The following is a 5512-nucleotide window of genomic DNA, read 5'->3' as shown; positions in this document are numbered from 1 at the left end:
CATTGCAACTCATTTCAACAATTACTTTGTTTCCAAGGTAAACACAATTATAAATCAAATGTTGCCAATGAGTGGTAAGCGGTCAGACTCTGTAATTAAAAAACATATAATGTATGACAAGAAATGCCGATTTAAATTTAAATGCACAAGTCCAAATGATATTGAAAAGCTCCTCCTAGCCCTTAAACCAGATAAACCATGCGGTGTTGATAATCTGAATGGAACACTGCTACAAATCTCTGCAAAATGTGTGGCTAAGCCACTATCACATATATTTAATTTATGTTTTGAAGAGAGGGTCTTTCCTCAGCCTTGGAAAATAGCCAAAGTAACTCCACTACCAAATAACTGTAAATAGCCATTTACAGGTTCAAACAGTAGGCCCATTAGTATTTTACCAGTAATAGGTAAGTTATTGGAAGGAATTGTGTTCAAGCAGATTCAAAAGTATTTCAACGAAGTTGAAGAAGGGATGGAGCTGGAAGTATTTGGGTGATGGCAGCTCAGAAGTGGAATCAATGAGTTCAGGCTGAGGTGGATGACGCCACAAGGACACCATATTCATAAGATGCCGGACCGGTCGGGACCCTGGCCATAGACCCAAGGCTTCCAGCTCAGTCTTTGTCCAGATGCGCTGTTGGAGAGAGCAGTTCCATTGGCTGACATCCTGGTCAGAACTGGGGGCAGAGGCAGGCTGGGCAGGTGCAGAGGAGGCTGCAGGCACATTTCAGAAACAGTAGTTAGTAAAGAATTGTGAGTAATATTATTGGCAAAACTTAGCCTGAAGTATATAATTAGGTTGCTGTTTATCAAAAAAAAATTATAATAATAATTGTTCTTGTTACTGACTCGTGTCAATCTTCCATGTTTTCGCTAGTATAGTGTGTAGACCTTGCTACACATGTATTTCGTTCATATTGTTTATGGACAATGAGATGGGAGTGGAACTTTGTACATGCCCTTTGGGCTTCGTTCCCTCCTAGCACTGTTTTTTTAAATAATGTGCTAAATAAATAAAATAAACTAAACATATGAAGCTAAATACTCTGCTCTCACATTGTAGCTTCCTGGGGGCTTGTTCAGAGGAGGCTGCAGGTAGACGTGCTGCAGGTAGAGGTGCAGATAATTAGGTTGCTGTTTATCATAATGAAGCTAAATACTCTGCTCTCACATTGTAGCTTCATGAGGGCTTGTTCAGAGGAGGCTGCAGGTAGCGGTGCAGCGGAGGCAGGCTGGGCTGGTGCAGAGGAGGAAGAGAAGAGGAGAAGATCTTTGATCCTCCTTGCTTCCTCAGCGGGGTCCTGCCGTAGATGTCCAGATGGACCCTTCCTGAAAGAGACATCCTTCCTTCCAGGGAACTTCTTCATTATTGCCTGTACAAAGCAAAACATCATGCATATTATAATTAAAATCACGTCACGTCTCAGTCCAGCCCCTGTACACTTGCCCACTAGTCTGACTGTCCTGATATGATTATGATGTGTGTGCCTGCCTATACAGTGCGTATATACATGTATGGGCTTTTATTTGTCCCTGTACACTGTTTTTATTTTTTATATTATATAGATGCATGAATGCCTAGTGAAGTGAATGTACAGAATATGTTTTAAATTGTTTTTAGATTAGCTTTAATGTCCTTCTATTTTTCTGTTTCTTTCTGGCTTAAACATCTAGCCCAGGTACTACAACTGAAAACTAGCAACCCTGCTAATGTTGGCATATTTACAGTTCTTTTTATTTGTATTCATTTATAAATGTTGATTGATATGCACTGTCCCTGATCAAATAAACTTGAGTAAAAAAATAAAAGCATAGCAGATATAGTGAGATAGATAGATATGAGGACACAATGTATTGATCATGTAACAGCTAATAATATAATACAATTTAACTTTGCAAACTCCCATCTTACATGGTAACGTTATATGATAGATCTGCTGTAGCAGATACCGTGTCTTTATTCATTCTAAATGTACACTACGGACAAAAAAATAAACTGAAAACTAGCAACCCTGCTAATGTTGGCATATTTACAGTTTTTAATTTGTATTCATTTATAAATGTATAACTGTTGATTGATATGCACTGTCCCTGATCAAATAAACGGAGTAAAAAATAAAAGCATAGCAGATAGATAGAGATAGATAGATAGGACACAATGTATTATCGTTATTAGATCTGCTGTGCAGAAACAAAACACGACTCAGTCAGCTTCACCGAGTACATCCAACTGTTGAAACTGCCAACACAAACTCAAAAACAGAACCTATTGGTAAACAAACGTATTGTTGAAAATATACAATATGACTGCTGTTGTGACATTGTTGGGATCTTATGTAGTTTACATTTGAGAAAAAACGAACTCAGTCACTCGGTAAATCAATTCAATTGGAGTCTCTTTAAACAGCGGCAACACAAACCCAATGTCCTATTGGTAAACAAACGTATTGTTGAAAATATACAATATGACTGCTGTTGTGACAGTGTTTAGGAATCGGATCTTATTTAGTAGTTTAAACTCACCTTCAAACGTTAACAGGTTTTAAAAACGCTACTTTCTTCAGCTCTGCTCTTCTTCTGTTCTTCTTCTCCTAAATGTGGATACAGCAGCGCATCCACAAACTCGCAACAGCGCCACATATGGCCAAAATAATACATGGTTTTGTAAACAGGGAGTGGATGGAAGTTAAGGGAATGCAGCGTTGTTAAGACACGAGTGAATGGACGTTAAGGCCAACTACTCCAGGGTGCCGCGCAACTGAGCTATTTCGGCTTCGCTATGGCAGCAGGCTGCTGCTTTCACCCACTGGGCCAGTATTAAGTATGGCTTCTGAGAATTATGTGTTGTCCTGTGGCAGACATGGGTGGTGCAGCCTCTTGAGGTGTCTTTGAGAGCAGGCAATGGAGCAGGGGAATTAGCTCAAATGATAGAGTGCTCGCTTAGCATGCGAGAGGTAGCGGGATCGATGCCCGCATTCTCCAACACAGCCTTTCTTCCAAGCTCTCTGGGTAAATTGACAACTACTCTATAGTGACCTTCAGGCAAGAAAGATTTATTGCTTCATAACTGCTTTTACAACCCACGTGTCAAAAAGACTGCTATGGTCTTTTAAAGGGGAACTCCAACATTTTGGGAAATTAGCTTATTTAACATCTTCCCTGGAGTTAGACAAGAAGATACATACCTTTTTTGTCTCTGTGCGTGCATTTTAGCTTTGGGAATAGACGCTCCGTTAGCATAGCTTAGCTTCATCACTGGAAGTGAGGCAGGACAGTAGCCTTACAGTGCCTTACAGTGTATTGCAAGGTCTGACATTGACCAAACTTGATATGCATGACCTTGGTGGGCTCTAGGTCAACTGCTGAAAAGGGGGTCAATGTCAGACTTTGCAATCAAAAGTTAGGGGGCTAATAACCCTTGCCATAATTTCAGTGCGCCCCCTAACTTTTGATTGCAAGGTCTGACATTGACCCCCTTTTCAGGAGTTGACCTAGAGCCCACCAAGGTCATGCATATCAAATTTGGTCAATGTCAGACCTTGCAATACACTGTAAGGCACTGTAAGGCTACTGTCCTGCCTCACTTCCAGTGATGAAGCTAAGCTATGCTAACGGAGCGTCTATTCCAAAAGCTAAAATGCACGCACAGAGATAAAAAGGTATGTATCTTCTTGTCTAACTCCAGGGAAGATGTTAAATAAGCTAATTTCCCAAAATGTTGGAGTTCCCCTTTAAGTGTTTAAAGATGAATAAATCAGGCAAAAGTGCAATTGTTTCTGCCCACTTTCCAACCGGGACCTTCAGTGTGCGAGGCGAAGGTGATAGCAGCTAGACTACCGAAACTGCAGGCTGCTCTGGAGATACAAAGTGTATTCTCCTTGCACAATGCAATAAGACTCAGTTAAATCTGCTTCAGGAGAATGCTTCAGAAAAAGCCAAATGTCTATGGTCTTTAGAAAATGACAGGTACGCTTTGAATAAGGATACGCATCAGCTCATGTACAGTTGAGCGATATGCCCAGTGCCTCGTTGGCGCAGTAGGCAGCGCGTCAGTCTCATAATCTGAAGGTCGTGAGTTCGAGCCTCACATGGGGAAGTATTTTTTAAGGATAGAATTTCTATACAACGCTCGCTTAACATGTGAAAATATCAACCACTAGGGAAGCAAAGAGAACATCTGTTTAGCTTCTCCTTAATGAAAGTTCAAACTTGACAGCAAAAAGAACATGCATCAGCTGAGGGGAGGACATGCTATTTGGCGAAACCAGGGATCGAACCAGGGACCTTTAGATCTTCAGTCTAACGCTCTCCAAACTGAGCTATTTCGGCTTCGCTATGGCAGGAGGCTGCTGCTTTAACCCACTGGGCCAGTATTAAGTATGGCTTCTGAGAATTATGTGTTGTCCTGTGGCAGACATGGGTGGTGCAGCCTCTTGAGGTGTCTTTGAGAGCAGGCAATGGAGCAGGGGAATTAGCTCAAATGGTAGAGCGCTTGCTTAGCATGCGAGAGGTAGCGGGATCGATGCCCTCATTCTCCAACACAGCCTTTCTTCCAAGCTCTCTGGGTAAATTGACAACTACTCTATAGTGACCTTCAGCCAAGAAAGACTTATTGCTTCACAACTGCTTTTAGAACCCACGTCTCAAAAAGACTGCTATGGTCTTTTAAGTGTTTAAAGATGAATAAATCAGGCAAAAGTGCAATTGTTTCTGCCCACTTTCCAACCGGGACCTTCAGTGTGCGAGGCGAAGGTGATAGCAGCTAGACTACCGAAACTGCAGGCTGCTCTGGAGATACAAAGTGTATTCTCCTTGCACAATGCAATAAGACTCAGTTAAATCTGCTTCAGGAGAATGCTTCAGAAAAAGCCAAATGTCTATGGTCTTTAGAAAATGACAGGTACGCTTTGAATAAGGATACGCATCAGCTCATGTACAGTTGAGCCATATGTCCAGCGCCTCGTTGGCGCAGTAGGCAGCGCGTCAGTCTCATAATCTGAAAGTTGTGAGTTCGAGCCTCACACAGGGCAGTATTTTTTAAGGGTAGAATTTCTATACAACGCTCGCTTAACATGTGAAAATATCAACCACTAGGGAAGCAAAGAGAACATGTGTTTAGCTTCTCCTTAATGAAAGTTCAAACTTGACAGCAAAAAGAACATGCATCAGCCGAGGGGAGGACATGCTATTTGCCAAAACGAGGGATCGAATCAGGGACCTTTAGATCTTCAGTCTAACGCTCTCCCAACTGAGCTATTTCGGCTTTGCTATGGCAGCAGGCTGCTGCTTTCACCCACTGGGCCAGTATTAAGTATGGCTTCTGAGAATTATGTGTTGTCCTGTGGCAGACATGGGTGGTGCAGCCTCTTGAGGTGTCTTTGAGAGCAGGCAATGGAGCAGGGGAATTAGCTCAAATGGTAGAGCGCTCGCTTAGCATGCGAGAGGTAGCGGGATCGATGCCCTCATTCTCCAACACAGCCTTTCTTCCAAGCTCTCTGGGTAAATTGACAAC

At 42.1% G+C, this 5512-nt stretch overlaps 1 long non-coding RNA gene across 1 annotated transcript; it reads right to left on the bottom strand.

Annotated features, from left to right (window-relative positions):
* Positions 1-376: 376 nt before the first annotated feature.
* LOC311248189 lies at positions 377-2560 on the bottom strand. Its single transcript, XR_014620928.1, has 3 exons — positions 2524-2560; positions 1172-1373; positions 377-714 (listed from the first exon to the last, which is right to left on the bottom strand). It is a non-coding gene; the product is annotated as an uncharacterized lncRNA (long non-coding RNA).
* Positions 2561-5512: the final 2952 nt, after the last annotated feature.

Source organism: Notolepis coatsorum (assembly GCF_963971535.1).
Source record: "Notolepis coatsorum genome assembly, contig: SCAFFOLD_1968, whole genome shotgun sequence".
NCBI lineage: Eukaryota > Metazoa > Chordata > Actinopteri > Aulopiformes > Paralepididae > Notolepis > Notolepis coatsorum.
The sequence above is the reverse complement of the archived record's forward strand: the minus strand, read 5'-3'. Positions and strand labels throughout refer to the sequence as shown.